A 23,023-nucleotide genomic window follows, 5' to 3' on the forward strand; every position below is an offset into this window, starting at 1 on the left:
TTAACCACTCGGGACTTTACCATCCATAAAATGGCTTTCTTAGCAGGGATGGTGGAATGAGCAGAACTGTGTGTAAACGTGTATGCTTAAGGTTTTTTTTTTTTAAACTCTGGGGCTTCAACTGTATACATTCCATTTTTGTGAATATTAGCATAGTATTATATGTTCATGGGGCTGTGAGCATGTGTGCATGTGTAATGCATTTGCTGAATGAATGAACATTCCTGTGCCTCAGTTTTTTCTTTCGTGAAATGAGACGATACTAGTACTACCTCGTAGTGTTGCTGTGAGTTTTAATTATGTTACTGCCTGTACAGACTTTAGAAGAGTACCTGGCATGTCATAAGCACGCAAGAATTATTACTGATGACAGGGAATACTGTCTCGTTTATTTATCGCTTATGCTTAATGCCTAGAAGTGCCAGACCGTGGGTTCTCAATAAAAATGTGTGTAATGAATGAGAGAGAATAAAAAAAAAATGGCAACAACGAAAACCCACCTCAGTATCTTGTAGGCAAAGCTCTCTTTTTCATTAGCAGAGCTAAGACTTGGGTCTCAGTGTCAATAAGGATGTGATAGGGGAGTTTTCAGGCACCATCTGGTAGATTCCCATGTCTTGTGTGCCCTGTGCCCCCACACACCTCTCTGTCCCCCCTTGTAGGGATGCTAACCCTTTGGAACTGGATAATGCAGACTTCTACTCAGAGGTATGGCTCCTAGCGAAACGGAGATGCCTGGAATTTGGCAAGCGCTGGTGGGAGTGTCCTCACAGCAGAGGCTACAGTCCAGACAAAGCTACCTGCTGTGCGCAATGCTCCTCAGGCCCTGTGCACCTCCTCCAAGTTGAGGACCTCTGAGGGAGGCTGTGGCGTCTCCGCAGGACCACGTCTATAGCTTCAATCCCCTGTCTCAGCTTGTGGGAGGCGTGTGTTGTAAGCTTCGTGGCCCATCTCTCTCTGTTCTGTCCAAGGACTTCCAGGGGCACTGTCTGGGATCCCCGCCCCGCCGGATGATGAATCGTCTCCACTGCAAGCAGTCATCTGGGAAAAGTGGTTCTGCTCAAGTGCAGATTCCTTAGGCTGATAATCGTGTACAACAGTTTCTAGATTCCAACAAGAAAGGCCGTTGTTTCTCACCCAGACGGCCTTCCAGGAAGCAGCAGCAGGGTCTATTTCTTGTGCTTTTATTGACAGGTATAAAGAAAAGAGCATGGCCTTTGGAATCACACTGACCTGGGTTTGAATTCCACCACTGGCTTTGTACAAAATTGTTACCTCTTTAAGTCTTGGTTTTCTCTATCTGCAAGATGAAGATGATATTTCCTTGGTAGCTCTATGCAAAGTTTGAAGCTCACACACAGCTCACTCCCAGTGCAGGGGCTGGCATGGAGGTAATGCATGAGAAATGGCAGCTGCTGGGATGGATGTAAGCAGGTGAACAGATTTAGTCTAATCTCAAGCAAGGTCAGCACACTTTTCTGTAAAGGGCCAGATAGTAAATATTTTTGGTTTTGTGGGTTCAGACAGTCTCTGTTGTAGCTATTCAACTCTGCCACAAGAAAGTAACCATAAACCATTCTTAAATCACTGGGCATGGCTGTGTTCCAATAAAACTTTATTTACAAAAACAGGCTGCTCACAAGGTTTGGCCCCTGGCCCCCGACCAGGGTTGTAGTTTTTTTTCACACAAGGAAACTGAGTCCTATAGTATCTACACATTTCAAACACTGGTAATGTTTTATCTTTTTAACTGTTTTATTTTTATGGTGGTTTTAAAATTCTTCCTTGCACAATAGAAAGCCTCAGCTTGGAAGCCTAAATTGTATTTGTACCTGAACTCAGGCATAACTTGCCATATCTGCAGTCCATTTTACATCTGGAACCAAGGTGCTGTGTCAGGGGGAAAAAACAGTGGAAGTGTGCTAACTTAGTTCAGGTGTGATGGTGCAATGTAGCAAGGAGAAGTGGTTTTGAGTGTATTTCCTTCTGGAAGGCAGGGGATGTGTGATTCATCTGTGGGGCCTGGTCTTTTGTGAGTAAATTTAGTAAATGGATATCCTACATCAGTCTCTGCAGTCTTCCTAGAACAATAACATGTCCCTGAGGAGTATGGGACTCTTGCTAATTGAATGGAAATTGAATGGAAAGTTCTGCCTCTGAGATGCAGAACACAAAGTTGGGTAGCCTTTTTGGATTCTATGTTAATGCACTGCCAGTGCCTCATGAGGTTAAGATAGTGCCCACACTAGCTCATAATAGCAGAGGGCGGTTTCCTTGAAGAAGATCATGGCAGGTATTTTCCAAATATGGCCACACCAATGTATATGTCATTCCACATGTTCCTGTTACAGTGTGGCATTAACACTGGTTTATCAGTTAGTGTAGTGGGTTCCATATCCCCTTCTCTTGGAACTGGATGGACCTTTATAATGGCCTCAATCAACAGAATGTGGCAAAAGTGATGCTGCACGAACTCCAAAGTTATGTAATAAAAATACATAGTTTCCACCTCTTCTCCAGCACCCCCCCCACCTTATTCTTAGGACATTTGTCCTTGAAATCAATCCACCCAGTTGTGAGGAAGCTCAAGCCATATGGAGAAGCTACACGGAAGTGTTCTGGTCTTAGCTAAACCCCAGCTGACAATCAATGTCAACATGAAAGCAAATGAGCCTTTGGAAAATCCCAGCCTTTGAGTTTTCGAGTAAAGGCCTCAGACATCATGAGGAAGGGATAAGTCCTCTTTCCAAATTCCCTATCCACAGGGAGATCATAAATGATGATTGATTTTTAATCCACTAAATTTGAGGTAATTTGTTATGCCACATTAGAGAGCTGATGAAAAGATACTGTAATCCTTCATGACCCTGTCTGGGCCTATTATGTCCCAGAGGACCTGAGAGGACAGTAATCCTGGGAAAAGGTAGTAGGCACCCTCAGCTCATCATTCATTCATTCATTCATTCCCTACTCTGTACCAGGCTCTCTACTAAATTCTGGGGAAACATAGATGTACATGCTGCTTAAGTTTCTATACTTATAAGAGTACATGATATTCAGGGGAAGACAGACAGTAACCAAATAATTAAATTTACAAATTTGAAAAAGACTTAAAGAAGTCCATTGGGTAGTACAGCAGGAAAACAGAGAGAACCATTATTTTTACCTGGAGGATTTTGGAAAGGCACTGTAAGAAGGTGACACCCCGTTGGGTTCTGCAGGAAGTATGGGAGTTCACTAGGTAGCGAGGTGGGGAGCAGGAATTCCAAGTGGAGGTAACTGTATGCATTGGAGTCTGTAGATGAGAAGGACTGGGGGACTGGGGGCCTGGGAAAATAAAGTAGTTGGAAAGTAGAATTTGAAGCAGGGCTGGCAGGAAAAGAAGCAGAGAAGGTAGGATGGAGCCTACTGCCATGAGCCTTCCAGTGGTGGTTCTGAGAATATTAAAGTTTATTCTGTAAGCAACAAAGAGCCACCAGACTGTGTTTAGCAAAGAAATGAGTGAACTGCTTAGACCTATATTTTAAATCGGCCATTTTCCAACCATGTGGAAGATAGGCAAGAAGGAGGATTTGAAGCCAAGGAACCCAGTTTGGAGGCTCTTACATTCCTAAGAGACCCTGTAGGCAGGGCCAGAACTGAGGCAGTGTCTGCAGTGAAGGAGAGGAGAGGGTGGGTATATGAGATGTTTTGGAGGTGACCCTTGCAGGGGAAGAGCAAGGACAAGGGGGGCATCCCCAGTCTCTGGCCCAGGTAATGGGGAAGATGTGGTGCCACTTGCAGAGATGGGGAGCAGGGAGTGGGGAAGATGGTGACCTCACCTTCAGACCTGCTGGGTTTGAGACTCACAAATGGAAACATCTAGCTAGCAGTCCATGCATGGATCAGAGGTTCCATAGAGAGATCTGGGATGGAGATAGAGCTTTGGGAGTTGTTGTTTTAGGTATAATCGAAGCTGTGGGAGTAGATGAGGTTATTGAGAACAGCATTTCTCAACCTTCAGTGCAATGCTCATACTGTTTTGGTAAACATACTCCCCACCCCCAACACAAAAAGAACTAGAGAAACAAACTGATGGAATTCTGGGGATTACGGGTGTAGCTGAGAATCCTTGCCTCATTCTTGTGCCTTCACAACCAAGGAGATTTTTCTGAGCTTTACTTTCAAGGATTATAGGGAAAAAAAAGTAGACCTCTATTTCCTTTATTAAATATTAAGCAAAACTATTGAATATACTTTTTCAAAATCTATTTACCCTATCTCTGGGCTTCTGATATGGCTGGCATTTTGCTCTCCCTTCTCCTCCCTGAGGCCTGAGTTACACCAGCTTTTTATTTTTTATTTTTTTATTTTATTTTTTTTAAAGATTTTATTTATTTATTTGACAGAGAGAGATCACAAGTAGATGGAGAGGCAGGCAGAGAGAGAGAGAGAGAGAGGGAAGTAGGCTCCCTGCTGAGCAAAGAGCCCAATGCGGGACTCGATCCCAGGACCCTGAGATCATGACCTGAGCCGAAGGCAGTGGCTTAACCCACTGAGCCACCCAGGCGCCCCTACACCAGCTTTTTAGAGGGAGGACTGAGATGGGCGCCTGGGTGGCTCAGTGGGTTAAACCCTCTGCCTTCGGCTCAGGTCATGATCTCAGGGTCCTGGGATCAAGCCCCGAATCGGGCTCTCTGCTCAGCAGAGAGCCTACTTTCTCCTCTCTCTCTGCCTGCCTCTCTGCCTACTTGTGGTCTCTGTCTGTGGTCTCTGTCTGTCAAATAAATAAATAAAATCTTAAAAAAAAAGGGGAGGGGACTGAGAAAGAAGCCTGATGAGAGCCCCCAGAGTGGGCAGGGCTGGAGAGGTACAAGGGGAGGGGCAGCGGAGTGGGGAATAGTCCAGGAAGGAGAGGGTTTTAAAGGGTGGGCCACCTGTGCCTGGTGTGGCCTGATGATGTGAGACCGGAAGGGCAAGCTGTGGGGGGCCCATGCTGTACCTAGATGGAGCCAGATGCTGGTGGGTGGGAGGGTGGAGGTCACCTCCCCACCTCCAGAGGCCCTTGGCTGCATGATTTGGTGGTGTCACACAATAGTTATTTCACAATTGACCTAGCTGATTTCATGCTCTTCTGAAAGTTCTGCCGCATGTCTGGCAGTTTAAGTTGTCCTGTCCCTGGGCAGTCAGGGAGGGGTGTGACCCCAAGACATTGCCACTGGTCCAAGGCAGTTTGGAAGAAACGGTGCAGGTAGAAGTCAGATTGCAGGGGGCAGAAGGGCTGGTGGTAGATGGTGAGAGTAGGGAGGCGTGTGGACTCCCTGCTCGCTGGCTCAGGGCACAGCCACGGTCAGCTTTCCTCTGGCAAAGATCAGCACTCTCCAGCCTCTGTGCTTGTGACGTCCAGCTCAGTGATGGAGAACCATCCACTAGAGGAAGGGGCTTGGGCTGCACAGCTGGATTTTATCTGCATTTCACCTCCGTCAGAATTTCTTCTGGAAAAAGAGAACCAAAAAACAATAAGAAACGTACTGTTTGCACATACGTTGGTGATTTTTTCAGCAAGGATGTTAAATCAAGGCCAAAAAGAGTCATTAAAATCAAACATACAGTCACCTTCTGTACTCTCTCAATATCCGGGAACAATTAAGCTTAAGCAAACAAAATTGTCAGTGGCTTAAAAATGAAACATAAATCCCTCTATTTACGTATATATTTTCTTTTACAGAGAAACCCCAGGACTCTGGATATCAGAATTGACCCTTTTGTGCTCTGTAGACCTTATAGAACATGTCTCCACATCTTGTTGCCTGATTGGTTTTTTTTTTTTGTTTTGTTTTTGGTTTTAACCCTACACATGACCAGTTGCAACCGTTTCAGTTTCCAGGATTGTCCTGGGCAGTCAATAAGTACTTTTGTTTTCTGAAAGGGATGTATTTTGATGAAGAGCAGAAAGTACAATGGGGAAAACGTCAGGAGGAATTAAGTCAAGGAGTGACATAATTCCCAGGGGCAGGCAGACGTCAGCTGCATTCCCTGTCTCTTGCTCTACCTTGGAAGTCTTTCAGAACTCATTGGAAAATAAATATGTATGTGATGGAGAAGTGGGTGGGTTTAATAGCTACAATAAAAGAGGGGGAATGAAATGCAAACACACCCTGGGTTGGATTATTAAACTGATTTAAATTCATAATCCACAGCTGTATGTAAAGCACTGTTTCCCATTGTGTCTTCCTCTCTGTAGGGAAAACAAAAAAAGGTAACTTGGGGTTTATTCTTCCAACTGGGAACACAGTGCTGGGTAGAGTAGGCTCCCAGGAAGTAATTGTCAAACAGTAAGTGCAGAAATGAGTGAGAAGGAGTGAGTGAATGGCAGATGTGTCCAGCTTGAAGCAGGAGAAGTTATGTTAGGGTCAAAGGAACTTTGTTGGGTTATATAAGGTTAAATTGTTGTCCATTTAAAAACAGAACAAAACCCTTGTGCTCCTATGCCAGTCATTCTATAGGCAGGTTCATGCCTATTATTGTATTGAATTTTTCGAACAATACTGTGAAGTAAATATTACTATCTCCATTTTAAAGATTTTATTTATTTATTTGACAGAGAGAAATCACAAGTAGGCAGAGAGGCAGGCAGAGAGAGAAGAGGAAGCAGGCTCCCTGCTGAGCAGAAAGCCCGATGCGGGGCTCGAACCCAGGACCTGGGATCATGACCTGAGCCGAAGGCAGCGGCTTAACCCACTGAGCCACCCAGGCACCCCTACTATCTCCATTTTATATTTAAGGAAACAGACGCTTAGGGAGGGAAGGCAGTCACCAAAAGTGGCATATATTTAGGAAGCAGCGAAAAGGACATTCAGACTGTGGATTGTCTTACTCTTAACCAAGTTTTCTTTCCACACATTATGATAGATGCTGGAACGTTACAGGTGGGTATATATGTCCAACACAGCCTCCAGGAGGACTGCCTCTTCCAGAAGACTCAGCAATAGAGGGTCATTTTATATTACCCGTATCCAGTGTGGAGAAACAAAGAACTCTCATCTCTTTGGAGAGTTTAAATGGAATGTGCTTTTGAAGCTGTAAGACAGGTCAGGGTTTTGGTTATTGATTTCATAAACTTAGATTCCCCTGGTGCTTGCATACTTACAATTTTTTAAAAAATAAATTTTATCTTGAAATATCCAAAAACTTACAGAAGAGTTCCAAGTGCAACACCAAGAACGTTTTTTCCCCTGTCTGGATTATTTAGAAATAGGTTATCAAGCTGATGTTCTACGACCCCAGAACACTTAAGCGGGTGTTTCCTGCAAGCCCTCAGACTCCGCTCCAAGTTCACCAGCTGTACCAATCATGCCCTGTGAGTCCTTCTCAAAAACTCCACTTTAGAATCACTGTCCCTAGTTGTCATGTCTCTTTATCCTCCTTTCGCATGGAACAGTTTCCCAGACTTTCCTTATTTTCATAACCTTGACGCTGGTGAGGATTACAGGACAGTCCTTTCATAGGATGTCCCTCCGTTGGATTGAGTTGCTCTAATGTCCCTCTGTGATGTGATCCCCGTTGTGCATCTCTGGAAGCAACATCACCCCTACTCACTGCATTCCATCACGTGGTGCACAGTCCCAGTTTGTCCCATCACCCATCACATTCATTATGGTGACTTCCTGCAGCGTGATTGGCCAGGCTTCTCTATCGTCCTCTTTCTTCTCTCCGTAATTTTGTGGGGAGCTACTTGGAAACCATGTAAAGACCCTATTCTTGGTCAGACGTCCAAGGCAGATGCCTTGTTTTCTGGTTTATTCAAGGAATCATCATCCTTTGTTCTCATTATTTATTTGATGTTCAAAGTGTCCCAGATTTGGCCAGCGGGAGTCCTTTTACTCTGGCTTCTGTGTCCTTTTAGCATGTTCTCATCATCCTTTGAGTCTTTCCTTATTTTCTGGCACAACAAAGATGTTTCAGGCTCATCTTGTACTTCCCTTTCCCGGTCCTGGAATCAGCCATTTGTCCAAGGAACCCAGGTTCCTATTAGTACAGAGCGTTGTTTGAAAGCCAAGATTTGAGAGCTAATTGTGCTCACTGAGGTGTCACTGTTCACAGGTCCTTTGTGTGCACAGAGCCAAGACAGACACACATACACGCGCGCGCGCACAGACTCATATTTACACATACATTTTCTATATTTACGTATATATTGAAAATAATGAGTTTACACTCATAGTTCTATTACAGACTAACATCATAGGATTTGTTTTAGTTTTCTCCTCTTCCATGCTGTGACTCTCTTCTCCCATAGTAAAAAGCCTGGCTTCCCTTATTTATAACATACTTACTTATGTATTGGTCCATGTGTGACCTATCTTTCATTTCTGCCTCTTCCCCCTCCTCCTGTGTAGATGCCTTCTCACCCCAGCTCAGGCTGATGCCCTGCACTGGGACATCCCCCAACCTGGATGTTCTCTTCACCTTTCTTGGGCATTAACTCCGCCCTTTGGGCCGTCCCCCATATGGATACTCTTTTCTCCTTGCATAGACTCTAACACCCCATGCCTGTCTACGTGCCCTTAGGGATCTCTCCTGATCCTGCTCAGGAGCTGACACCTCATGCCAGGCTGCCTCTCTGCAGGCTGGCTTCTGGTACCCTCTCTTAACCAACATGGCTTTCTCACCCCAGCTGGACCTGCTTTGTCCTGACTAGTGGGTTCAGACTGACTCATTCAGAAAGGAAAGGGAAGAGAAAGCAAGAGGAGGAGGAAGGAGAAGGGGAAAAAGCAAGTACTTCTCATTTTAGTCAAAAAATAAGGCTACTAAAAATAATCTTTTTATTTCTTAGAAAATTGCACCAGGAGGTGATTTGTTTGTTTGTTTCCTTTTTGTTTTATTTTTGGATGCATTGGTTTTTTTTGTTTTGAACATACTTCATGTGTTAAGCAGGGAGTAGTTTAAATTATCCCTTAATGTACTGGTTATCTTCAGTTAGAACCAGGCATCCATTCCCATCCCTTTTTTAAGGATCTTTTCTTTTCAAGATTTTTATTTATTTATTTGACAGAGAAAGAGAGAGAGATATTGAGAGAGCACAAACAGGGGGAGCGGCAGAGGGAGAGGGAGAAGCAGATTTCCTGCTGAGCAGGGAGCCCATCCTGGGACTTGATCCCAGGACCCCGGGATCATGACCTGAGCTGAAGGCAGATGCTTAACCGACTGAGCCACCCAGCTGCCCTCTTAGGGATCTTTCTTTACCACAGGGGCTAGAAGACTAAAACTATTATTTCCCTGACTCCCTTGCAGTTAGGGGTGCTGGAAGCAAATTAGGTCCCACGAATGACATAAAATTCTAGTAGACTTGCAAGTCGGAGGTGAACTAGAATCCATAGTCCTGTTGTCATTGCTGCCAGCGAGTGGGGTCGTAGACACACATGTATCTGCAAATTGACTCCGATTTATGGCATGTGATGTGGTCACTGGCTCTTTGAGAATGAAAGGTGTTAGAAGTTTAAGTCCAAAGCAACACTGCTCTGACTTCTGAACCTCAACTTTGGAGGTGTGCACTCGAGCCAGCAGTCCTCCAGAGTGGCTCCTCTAGCCTCTAAAGATTATATAAGCCCTCCATTCCCTGTATTAAATGCCCTTTGGTTTAAAGTTCCATAGAGGAACTTTTTCTGGCGTTAACTCCGGACAGGCACGCTGACTCTCTATAAAGGGTGATGATAGGCAACAGATATTAATTTCTGAGAGGGTATCCTGGCTTCGTATTTAATCTGGAACTTGTTTTGTGCTTATTATGGATAATGTGCTAAGCTAGACTTATAGATATGAATAAAGGTAACACACACACACACACACACACACACATCCTGGTCTCAGGGATAACAGACTAGAAGAAGGAAGTGGGAAAAAAACCATATTAAACAACCAAGTCTAAAATAAGACCAATGGAGGTAAGTGTTATAAAAGAGAAACAAGCATAGTATTCCTCACTGATCATGGGTCATGTCTTCAAAGTCTCCAGTCTCAGCCTGGCCCACCTTTTCCAGTGTCCCTTAGTGCTACTAACCTCTTGGCCCTACACACTAGATCCCCAGCCGTACAGAACTCCTTGCTGTACCTTAAATGCCACTTTCCCTTTGAGACCTGGAAAGCTCTTTCCCACCTTTTCTGCCTGTGGAACTCATGCATATTCTTCGGAGCTGAACTCCAGTATCACTTACCCTCTCTGCGAAGGAATCCTGTAGAGTCCTCCTGGACCTCTGATTAACTGGAGAAACAAATGTCTGTTGAAAGCATCTCTCCTTCCCTTAAGTTTTTGCTTGCTGATCATTCTAGGGAATGTGGTCTCTAAAAGGGGAAACTGCACAATTAAAAGCATTTCCCGGGGTGCCTGAGTGGCTCAGTTGGTTGGGTGACTGCCTTCGGTTCGGGTCATGATCCTGGAGTCCCAGGATCGAGTCCAGTATTGGGCTCCCTGCTTGGTGAGGGGGTCTGCTTCTCCCTCTGACCTTCTCCCTCTGACCCCTCTTGTGCTCTCTCTCTCTCAAATAAATAAATAAAATCTAAAAAAAAAAATTCTTAAAAAAATTCACTTTTCCCTAAGGGAATTGCTTTATTGTTGGAAAGAACTTAAATAAAGCAAAACTTTTGAGGACTAATCCTTTAAAAGATTTAAGGCACACGTGTACTTTCATGCATACCCTCATTTGCATAAATGCATTTCCAGTTCCTGACAGTTGCTGCCTACGCTTGGGAATTTTTCCTCAGGATCCAGGGTGTCTCTGATCTCCCAGAACAACTGTCAAGCAGAGCTCCGGGCAAGCAGAGGAAGGATTGTGCAGTTGCATTGGTCTTCGTGGAAATGGATCTTTTATTGACTTCTAAATTAATTCATATGCTGCACTATCCTGCCCCTCGTTTAGGGTCCGGGGGGTGTTCAGCATTAACCAGTGTTATTATGGCACACTGATGGAATGCTGGATGTTTGGAAAATAGTTTATAAGGGTCTGTTAACCAGCACAAGCTGAGAACATTTCAGCAATGGTTGATTCACTTTGTAAAGCACTGGCAACAGCGTACAATATTTATGGGATTGCAAAATCTCATTAAATGAATAACGTTCCATTTTCCTTCCTTGAATTCAACCAGCATTTATTGAGTGTCAACCAAGTGCTATGCACTGTGCTAGGAATCCACTGAATGAATGAACATTCATTAAGCAACTACTATGCCAGTCATTGGTTAAATATTCCATTGAGAGAATGAACATTTATGACATTCCTCCTAGGGACTCAGATATAATGTTGGGATTGAACGGAATGGATAACATCTTTTTTTTTTTTTAATATTTATTTGACAGAGAGATCACAAGTAGGCAGAGAGGCAGGCAGAGAGAGAGGAAGCAGGCTTCCTGCTGAGCAGAGAGCCCGATGTGGGGCTCAGTCCCAGGACCCTGAGATCATAATCCTGGCCGAAGGCAGAGGCTTAACCTACTGAGCCACCCAGGTGCCCCCGGAATGGATAACATCTTATTAAGTGTGTGTATCATGCTAGATGCCACATGTCCATTCCATCAAATGGGTGAATATTTATTAAGCACTTTCTATGTGTGACACATCAAGACAGACACTATAATATCTGTGTAACCACTTAATTATAATGGATGGGGCAAGTATTACTTTTCCATTTTGTACATAAGAAACAGAGGCACAGGGGCTATCATATCTAGAGTTCACAGGGACTGAGATTTGAACCCATGTCTTCTCACACAGTGTCTAGTCCACTTTCCATGATACCATCATGGCTCTCTCTGTGGAACTCAGCCAAGTTCTGTAACATTAAAACACATGAGAACAGTTGGTATATTGAATATCATTAAGTGGAATTCTATTTCTTCAGTATTCTAAGGGCAAGAGAACTTGAACTTACTTGTTTAAGAATAGTCGTAAGAACTAGATTGGAGCAGTTAAACTTCTTGGTGTTCTTAAGCTCCGGCCTCTCTTCTCTGAAAAGGTTGTTGGAGTCACTAAAACTCATGTAAATTGCAGTAAGGTGCAACAGGAATGATCCTGCCTGAAGACCAGAGAACCGTACTGGATTGCTGGATTATGCTGCTGGGTTTTTAGACCACATCCCATCATTCCTTGTTCAATTCACCTGCAAGTGCTTGTTGAGTGCCTAGTGGATGCTGGGCAGCGGCATGTAAGTGCAGGGTGTATGATGGGATGGGGTCAGTCATTAGCTCTGTGCTAATGGCCGCCGGTTAGCTACCATCTCTGAGTCTCAAGTCCCTCATCCGAAATGAGAATGTCATTACTTCTCCCTTTCCTTAACTTCTAACATTCAATTTCTCAAGTTACAAAATGAGCTTCATATTACATGCTGCAGTTTACCTCATCTGTCATCTGTCCTGTGTCTAGAGTCTATACGATATCTAACATCTATTATCAATGTATCATCTATCTCATCTGTGTAAACATTTTACCACTGCTTTTTCCTGATCCGTTATTTCTCTTCATCTTACCAGCCTACGAAATAGGCATCCTTTTAAAAAAAATTTAAATTCAGTTAGCCAACATACAGGACATCATTAGTGTTTGATGTCATGTTCAGTGATTCATTAGTTGCGTGTGACACCCAGAGCTCATCACAGCACGCGCCCTCCTTAAAGCCCACATCATCCAGTTACCCCCATCTCCCCACCCACCTCCCCTTCCGCAATCCTCAGTTTGTTTCCCAGAGTCCGGAGTCTCTCATGGTTTGCCTCCCTCTCTGATTTCTTCCCTTCAGTTTTCCCTCCCTTCCCCTATGGTTTTCTGTGATATTCCTCATATTCCACGTAGGAGTGAAATTGTCTTTCTCTGCTTGACTTATTTCACTCAGCATAATGTCCTCCAGTCCTGTCCATGTTGATGCAGAAGTTGGATATTCATCCTTTCTGATGGCTGAGTAATATTCCGTTGTGTATATGAACCACATCTTTATCCATTCATCTGTTGAAGGTCATCTCAGCTCCTTCCACAGTTTGGCTGTTGTGGACACTGCTGCTATGAATTTTGGGTTGTAGATGCCCCTTCTTTTCACTACATCTGTATCTTTGAGGTAAATATCCAGTAGTGCAATTGCTGGGTCATAGGGTAGCTCCATTTGTAACATCTTGAGGAACCTCCATACTGTTTTCCAGAGTGGCTGTACCAGCTTGCATTTCCACCAACAGTGTGAGAGGGCTCCCCTTAACCCCATTTTGCTATTGAGGAAATCAAGGCCCTGGGAGATTAAGTAATCTGTTTAAGGTCACACAGCTGATAAACAACAGAGCCAGGATTAAATATCAGGTCTGCCTGACTTCAGAACCATGCTTTCTTCTTCATACTGTGTTGCTTCTAGGAAGTTGCGCGTGAGGAAGATTCTAGCAATAAAATGGCAGAGCGGGTTCAGGGTAGGATTGGCCATCTAGTTTATTCTCAGTTTGTTCTAGAAGTAGCCTTTAGACATTGATTTGAAATAGAAAAAAAAAATCAGTCTCCTTCAGTGATCACTAAAGAAAAGCTGTGCAGGGATGCCTGGGTGGCTCAGTGGGTTAAGCTGTTGCCTTCGCCTCAGGCCATGATCCCAGGGTCCTGGGATTGAGTCCTGCATCCGGCTCCTTGCCCCGCAGGGAGCCTGCTTCTCTTTCTGCCTCTGCCTGCCACTCTGCCTGCTTATGTGTGCTCTCTCTCTCTCTGACAAATAAATAAATAAAAAAATCTTTAAAAAAAAATTAAAAAAAAAAAGAAAGAAAGAAAAGCTGTGCAGGCTGGTGACGTGGCTGGTATCCTTGTAAATATTCTTGCTGGCCTGAGGTGGAGGAATGACACAGAAGCAGGCCTGGATTCCAGCGGGCCCTGTCAGTTCCTTCTGCCTCAATCTCGGCACCTTTAAGAGCATCAGTTTCTTCTGTCTATAAGAGAAGACAGAATAATTTGTTCGTGATTGCCATGGAAGTTAGATGGGAAATGTAGGTGACTGCATTTGGCGGAGACATTTGTAAGTGAAGTTTACTTAAGGACTGACGGAACGAGTCTGTGTATCAGGCACTCTCTGAATGCCAGGGTGCAGTGACAAGTCATATGCCCCTTGTGCCGTGGGCATGATGTGAGGTGTGCTGATGGCAGTTTGGAAGAATACAGGCGAGGGAGGCACTACCTGGAGGTTGGCTGGAGGGATGCTTCCAGGATGCTTCCAAGGGGGACAGAGAGCAGGGAGGGGAGAGGGAAGGAAGACTGAGAGGAGGTGGAAAGAGGTGAGAGTGATCCCTCTGCCTGGACAGGAAGGAGATGTTACTGCATTGCTCTGACCTCGAGGCTACACCCATGCAGAGACCCTCACCTCCAACCTTGTTCTTGGCAGGAAGCGCTGTGGTAAGCGGTGTTGTTGGAAATACTCCGTGGCTAATGAATCCTCTAATTAAAAAACAAAACAGAACAAAACAATGAGAAAGACCCTTAGCCCGTTCATTCCCCAAAAGAGCGGGCACCGCACTTCACTTTGTCACAGCGTCCAATCCCAGTGAACCAGGTCTCCCCTTCAGGGCCGGAATCATGGTCTTCGTATTTCACAGGATGCTTCCAGGATTTGGTGGTCCTCACAGATGTGCTGTTTGCTGTTGCTGTGCTGATGAATCATGTCAGAAGGAGACCCCTCTTTCCCATTCTCAAGGGAGTGCTGTGATGGAGCCTTGTTAGAATCCTAGGGCTATCACGTGATAGCTGGCGGGGGGGGGGGGGGTTGGGAGCATATTTTCTTAATAATGTATATAGGAAGTATACAAGTAAGAGAATATGTGGAGTCTCAGTTTTCCCATCTGTAAAAATGTGGCAATAGTACCTACCTTGAAGGATTTCTGTTTGGAATCCATGGGGTCATGTGCAGATTTATGACACAGAGTAGGCTCTAAGTAAATGTTACTTTCCTCCTCCATGATGGGTCCACACACTATAGCTTGTAGGCCAAATCTGACCCTTCACCAGTTTTTGTAAATCAGGGTGTTTTTTTTGGATATAGCTGCACTCATTCCTTTATGTCTTGTCTGTGTGTGTGTGTGTTTTAAATATTTATTAGAGAGAGAGGTGGGGGGAGGGGCAGAGGGAGCAGGAGAAGGAGAATCTCGGACTCCCCGAGGAGCGTGAGGCCTAATGCGGGGCTCAATCCCACGACCCTGAGATCAGGAGTTGAGCCAAAATCCAGAGTTGGAAGCTTAACTAACAGAACCACCCAGGCGCCCCTCTGCGGCTGCTTTTGGGTACAGTGGCAGAGTTTGTAGCTGTGACAGAATCAGATGCTCTCCAGGCCAGCAAAGCAGAAAATATTTACCATCTGGCTTTGTACAGAAAATGTTTGCTGACCCCGGTTCTGTATAACAGCCTTGGAGAAAAATGATCATATCTTCTTGTCCCTTTCCTTTCAAAAGTGCTCTTTGTCAGACCAAATGCTGTTGGTGGCTTAAATCAGTACTCGTATGTCATAGAGTTTGGATCCTTCAGCTCTCCTCTGAGTGTAATCCTGTTGATTACAAGTCCTTTGAGTATGACTCCTAGTACAGCACACACCCCAACTCACCCCAACTCACCCCAACTCACCCCCACCCCTGGATTTGGGCCATCCAGCTTAAAAAAGAGAGAGAGTCTCACCTCCCCTCCTCTGGACGTTAGCTTGCAGCCTAAGGTAGCACAGGCCTATATATGTGACAACCGTAGCATCCCCAAGTCTTCAGCACCATGTATACTGCTCGTAAGCCCCCGCCCCGCACTGCCATCCTCTGCACCTGCAGTCATACTTGTGCATTTCAGTGTCTGACTTTGCATCCATCCTTATGAAATTCCTTCTTGAGAAATTTTGTTCCTTTTTTTTTTTTTTTCTGGCTCCCAGGAACTGTCAGATTTTGACTCTGCTATCCAGAGTATTTACCAAGCCTCCTGGCTTCACATCTTTTGAGAATTGGCTCAGTGGTTTTCTTAGTCCTCAGCCAGCTCCCTACAAAAAAATGGTTGGAGCAGCCAGGCTAAGGGCTGAGTCCTCCAAGATGTGATTAGAACATACTGTCCAGCTTGGCTTTGACCCTTTGGAGACTGTGGCTGAAGTGGCTGGGAAGTCAACCAACTTCATTACTGTCCAGCACACATCTCTTTATCTTAGCTAAAAGATATGAGAGCTTGGGTCAAGGGACTCTTAGACATAAAATGGCTATACACAGGGCTTCCCAGCCTATTAGCCTCTGATTCTATCACAAATCAAATAGGGTTCCTTGCTGTAATTTATTTTGGGGGATCCTTTAATGGCTCCTAGAGCTCGTTGGCTTCCCTCTAAAGGACTACATACTGCCTTTTTGAGAATTATTATGAAGTTTGGATGAGTTAGAATGGCATGATTTTCAGGTATTACCAGAATTTATTGAAAGGCTTCTTAACCTTGGGTTTGTAAATTTATGTGGGAATAAATTGCTTTGTTATTTTTCACTAATCTCTAATCTAATCTCATTTTCACTAATCTCTACCTGAAATTTAGCATGTTTTTCAGTTATGAATGTAAGTAATGAATCACAGTAACATTAGTATGACTTAATGATTTAACACCAGTGTAAATCATATCATTTTTTCATAATCACTTTTGGAGCTATTATAGATATCTTAAAGTGTCTTTTAAGTTCAAAACTGCTTCAAAATTATAGTACTTATAAGACTTGCCGCTAGATCTTGTTACCTAATGCATTAATAAAGAAGCACATGTATTACCAGATTGCAGATTTAAAAAATTACTTTTACAACTTCATTTTAACCCAGATTGGTTTCCTTTGCAATCTTCTATATTTTATTTTTCACATTAAAAAAATCTTACTCTGAGAAGGAGTCTGTAGGTGTCATCAGATTGCCAGAAGGGTTCATGCACAGAAAATGCTGCCTATCATGATAGTAGCAGCTGCTTCTTGAAAGCCTTAGGGGTCAGGGCTCTACATAGAACTCACCTTTGCTCCGACAAATCTCCAAAGGGGCCAAAGAACCCTTATCTCACTCTCAGTTCTTGTCTTCCTTTTGCTCAGACTAAGATAACACTGGCAAAAATGTTCCTTTCCACTGACCATTTGAATAGGAAGTGTTATCTCCCATTTTTTCTCCCTGGTCAGGCAGACCTGGGTTTGAATTACAGTTCCCCATCTACTACTTTATGTGGTCCTCAATTTCCTCACTTGAAAAATAGGGGTATTACCACCTACTTTGTAAGGTGGTAGTGATGTTAAACAAGGTGAATGTATTTTTCAATTGGATCCTCTGGGAAACAGCCCAGGAGATGGAGTTAGGAGTAGATGCAGTTTTTCGGAGGGGTGTTGCTTATGAGGGGGAGGAAGCAGAGTTGGACAGAAACACCCTTTAGGCCATGATGTGCATCTATGAAAGAAAAAGGAAGAGCAAGACAAGGAGAATTTCAGAAAATGATTGAGATCTTATCGAGTCTCTGCTAACCCAGTTGGCTGCTCTGGAGCAAAGATGACCTGTGCAAGGAATCTCATTCTGGGTAGAAGTGGCCTATGACACCCAGCTTGGCTTGAGGTTTCCTTTGAAAGCTGAGGCACAACCTAAAGTGTTATGATTGGAAGCTATTAGCTTGCTTCTTCTCTCCTTGTGGTTGAATGGCGAGCTCTTTCTTGAAGGGGAATCTGAGCAGGTCCCATCCACATCTGTCCCAGTTTGGAAGGCTGGGCACAACCATGGTGTTACGTGCAACACACCTCTAAAGTAATAAGAGAAATAAGCATGGCTATAGCCTGAGTCTCTAAGAGAATTGCTTACCTGGTTTTATCCACACTGAGCACCAGAATTGTGATGATGACAGTCAGGTAGGGTCTTTCTAAGCTAGGAATCTTTCTAAGCTAGGAATACCGGTACCTGGAGTAGTTCTTTGACTTAGCACTTGATGAAGTTGACAGAGGATTTGCTGAGAATGAGTTGGGAACTGAGTCCGTATTCTGTAAACATAAGGGCAACAGCAACGATGAAGGTGGCATGTATGAATCTCAGCTACTCATAAGGGCTATACGTTGGCCAGTGGTATGCGGTTCTCGCTCTATTGCTCAGCAACTGCCGCTTACTCAGTGTGGGTGAGGAGTCAGCTCTGCTCCCATGATGATTCTTCTCTTCGGAGTCCTCTGCCATGTCCATGCCATCTGATCCCAGGCAGTAGATACTGAGACACCTGCTTCTTCCTTCAGAGACTTTATCACTAATCAGACAGTTCTTCGTCTTTACTTAAAGATTTCCTCAAAGGAGATTCTGAAAGTGCTTCCTCACTGATTTCTGTTGGAGATTTCCCCATCTAAATACCATCTTCTCTGCCTGCTGACAGTGGATGTGGGAAGCTTTTTCTAACTTGAATACTCTCGTCCACCCTCTATCTGGAGGAATATGTCCTGTGTCGGGGTGACTGTTCTCTGCTGTGACCCTCAGAAAAGCATTTGAGTTGCAGTTGGCAGGAAGAATCACTCTGTGCTGAACATGGGCAGACTACCACTGCAAGCCCACTGCCCTTCCTGCGCAACATATCTGACATTCTCTGACACCAGGACGTAAATTTAACTTGGGCTAATGCTGTTTACTCAGTTATTGCCCAAGATTACGTGGGCCTCACTGACATATAGTAGCTGCTTTATGTCTATTAACTTCCATTCCCTGTGCTTTCCTGCTGGATCGAGTCCATTCGCAGTGGACATGGGAGATATTTGCTTCTGTGCCTCATTGAAATGACAGCCTTTGAACTTCGGATTTCTAAATGGATTTGCACATATATTTTCTTCCCAGGATTGCCCTTCAATCCTCTAAACTCAGATCCCTTGGCAAACTCCTCCTTGGCAGTGATAAAAGTGTCATCTAGGAGATGGGCAGTCATCCCCATATCTGGATGGTGAGCCAAACAGCTAGAGGAAGGCAGATGCTCATGCCAGAAAGACTGGCCACTTGCCAGCTCCTCCTTGGCCAAGCCAGTGCATGCCCAAGGATGACGGGCAGCTACGTGGCTGGAAGAGAGCTTGGCTCTCAGAGGTCCTCAGTGCTTCGCTCCCCAGACTAGGCTGAATACAGGACTTGACCTCCAATAATAATAATACCTTTCTCTCTCTTTGAGAAGCTCTTATTTTCTTGGTGTTTTCCTTACTTTATATTATTTCACAATACTTTGAGGAAAGGATGATTATTTCCATGTTACAAATGGGGAAACAGGCTTAGGAGTCCCTTGCCCCACTGAAATAGTTGGTAAGTGGTAGACCTGGTTGTGAACACAGATGTGCCTGGCCCCAGTGCTTGCCCTGCATTCTCTCCTTTATGCATGGTGAACCAGGAAGCAATGAACCCAGTTCTATCAAGCCTTTGGAAAGAGCATCTGCAGAACAGATGCCCAGATACGCTGGCTGAATGCCAAGAGGATATGGCGTTTTCTTGGAGATGATGGCAATCTTGAGAAAGCGCTCCATGGCAGAGTGCTTTCACCATGAGTCACTCTGCTATTTCTTGGTGAGAGTTTAGCTAAGGAGGCATGGAGATTCACCTGTGGCTCCTACATTTTTATGCCCCAGCAATTGAGAAGAGCAGTTCTGGTAAGTGATATCTTCCCAGTAACATGGAGTTTGCAGGAAGTCACATGACTCACGTTAATCAGCACCCAGCTAAAATTCAGCTGTTTATGGGATCACGTAGACTGATTTACTAACATCTCCAGATAACCCTTTTTTTTCTTTGGGCCTTTAAAAAAAAATTTAATCTAAGAGTTACACAACGAATTCCTTCTCCTCATTAGTTTTCATGTTAGAAATCTGAGCACTTGAGGAAGGCCCTCTCAGGGTGTCCATGATCTGGCCCTTGCCTGTCTTTCTGTTAGCCTCATCTTTGAACTTTCGTCCTTGGCAGTTCACACACCAGCTGTACCAGCATCCTGGTGTCTCCCAAGCAGCTCTGCTAACCCAGACTTTTGCAGTTTTTGATCCTTCTCCTGGAAAAGCCCTTCCTCACTTTGTCTCTCTACATCATCATGCACATCTTGCAAGTCTCAGCTCTAAAACTCCCTTCCCTGACATCTTAAGTCAGATGAGGTTCTTCCTTCTCTTATCCTCTTGTAACATCTTGTAACACCTCCATATCCAGTGTTTGGAATCATCTGTTCTCTCCTCCCTCTTCTTCATGAGCCTGTATGAGTTTAAGGGAGGGAAGTGCATCTTACTGCTCTCTGAACATTTATCAGATAGCTGGACACACAGTCAGTATTAGGGAAGCCTTTGGAACTTTAACCTTGGGGCATATTGGAATCTCAGTTTGAGGTTGTGGGGAAGGAGAAGAGATGGAAACAGGTAGAGTTGGAGCCTTTATGATTGGGCCTCTCTGTGGGATACAGGACTCCCCAGAGTCAGTGTTAAATTGAGCTAATGCAAGTAAAAAGGAAACTGGTAAATGCCAACGTAATGTAAGTGAGCTTTCCAAGAAGGATTCATTGCCCAAATCCAAGTGTCTTAGGTTTGGGTGGGTAGGTATAGAGCCAGGTCAAGACTCTGGGCATGGGACTCCAGACAGTGTTGGGGGTGGTGGGGAGAACAAGGATCTTGTTCGTGGAGGAGAAATATGTCAGAGCTTTGCAGGATAGTAGAGCTGGGCTAACCAAGATGAATTCTATGTCAAGATTCCCACTATAGGACAGAAAAATCTAAGGCAGAAGTCCCTCAAAATGGTTCCAACAACTTGGCAATGATTGGGAAAAGGCACAGGGATAGCCAGCCATCACTAACTGTTCAGCAGGTATGGATCCCTAATTCTCCACCCAACTCAACATACCTCTCAAACTCTCTCTGTCTCTATCAATCTCTTTCTCTCTCACACACACATGCACGCATGCAGCAGTGGTATGCCTGCTGGTGGAATATGTATCTTCATGAGAAATGTTCCATCAGGGCAAGGTGGGACCTGAAGCTATATCCCTTACTCAGGCTCCAGGTTGGGCCGACAGGGACTAACAGACATAAATCCCTTTTAGGGATAGAATATGAAAGAAGCCAATAGAAGATTAAATAAGTATTTAGGAGCAGAGACTTATGTTTAGTAAATTCCTTTTTTTTTTTTTTTTAAAGATTTTATTTATTTATTTGACACAGAGAGAGAGAGCACAAGTAGGCAGAGAGGCAGGCAGAGGGGGAGGGAGAAGCAGGCTCCCTGCTGAGCAGAGAGCCCGATGTGGGGCTCGATCCCAGGACCCTGAGATCATGACCTGAGCGGAAGGCAGAGGCTTAACCCACTGAGCCACCCAGGAGCCTTTCATGTTTAGTAGATTCTATGTGCCAGGCTGTGAGCTGAGTGCTTCAATGCACAGACCATTCTCTTTAATTAGTTTAATTAACTTAATATTAAATTAATATTTAATAGAATTTTTTTGATAATTGTAGATTCACATATAGTTGTAAAACAAAGTACAGAGAGATTTTTGTGTACTCATTTTTTTCCCCCAGTGGTAGCACCTTGCAAATCTATGGTATGATATCACAGTACAATATTGACATTTGTATCATCTTCCAGCTGTATTCACATTTCTCCAGTATACTTGTACTCATGTGTATGTGTGTTTAGTTCTGTGCAGTTTACTGCATGTGTAGTTTCTGTATTTGCTGCTAATTTCAACACACACAATGCCACAAGGATCCCTTACATTGCCCCTGTATAACTACACCTTCCTCCTGGCACTCATTCTTAATCTTCACACTATCCATGTGAGGCAACCAAGTCTCAGAGCATTATGTCACTTGTCAAATGTCATCTGGTCAGTAGGTAGTGGAGTTTAGATTCAGAAGTCTGTCCAGAAATACACAGCACATCCATGTTCTTAATTTTTCATTTATGTCTTCATTCTGCAAACATTTATTGAGTGCCTACTATGTTCCAAGAACTATTCCAGGGACTAGGATTCGATCGGTGAAAAGATAACCAATTCACCACCTCTCTTGATGTCATCATTCAAGTGCAAGAGTCAGATTGTGAATATGAAAAACCATATAATTATAATGTAATGTTAGGTGAGGAAAAGTGCTCTGAAGAAAAATAGAGGAAAGGGAAGGAGGGATGGGGGCATGCTATTTTAGACAGGTTGACCAAGACAGCTTGCTGTAAGGAAGTCAAACTTGAGAAGTCTTGACTAACAAGGGGTACGGGGCATTGGATTTATGGGGGAGAAATGACTCTTGTCAAGGAGGAGAGCAGTCACAAAGGTGCCAAGTTGGGAATGACTTGAGGATGATTTTGATGTCAAGGAGGCCAGTGGATCTGGACCAGAGTGAGGGACATGAGGTCAGATGGAAGCAGAGGTGGATTATGAAGGCCTAGAAGGCTATGGGAGAGAGTTTGAATCATATTATAAATGGGAGTGGAAGCCACTGGAAACTCTGAAGCAGAAGAAAAACATGATCTGACTTTCAGTTTGTGAAAAACCATCCTCTGGCTCCTGGGTGGAGAATGGGCTGTAGGAGGACAAAGTTAGGAGCAGGGAGAACAATTTGGTGGCAACAGCAATAAACCTCATGAAGGATAGGGGTGGTCTGGACCAGTGTGGAAGTGTTGGACCTGGGGAGAAGTGTTTGGGTTCAAGATGTATTCTATCAGGGGACCCCACAGGACGTGATGAAAGATTGGATATGGGATGGGTTTCAGAGCAGACCAGGAAAGGGAGTCATCTTAGACATTACTAAAATTGAGTCACTTCTGCCCTTTGATCCAGGCATGGCAGTTCAGCGCTAGATGTCAGGAATCTTATTCCAAGTGAAAGGACCACTGTAATTCAAGGCAGGTTGCTTGTTTTTCTCCCTCTCTGTCTCTTAACACATGTCCTGAAGTTTCGGCAGAGAGGAAAATGTCCATGAGAAGAGGACTGTTGGCCCAACCATTTAGCAGACTCACCAAATGGAGACCAGGGCCAGGCTGTGTGCTGATACTGGGCAGCTGGAGTCTGATGGAACGCAGTCCCTGCCCCGAGGGCCCACAGTTTTGTTGGTGGGGAT

This window comes from Lutra lutra, chromosome 13 (genome assembly GCF_902655055.1).
Source record: "Lutra lutra chromosome 13, mLutLut1.2, whole genome shotgun sequence".
In the NCBI taxonomy this organism is placed as follows: domain Eukaryota; kingdom Metazoa; phylum Chordata; class Mammalia; order Carnivora; family Mustelidae; genus Lutra; species Lutra lutra.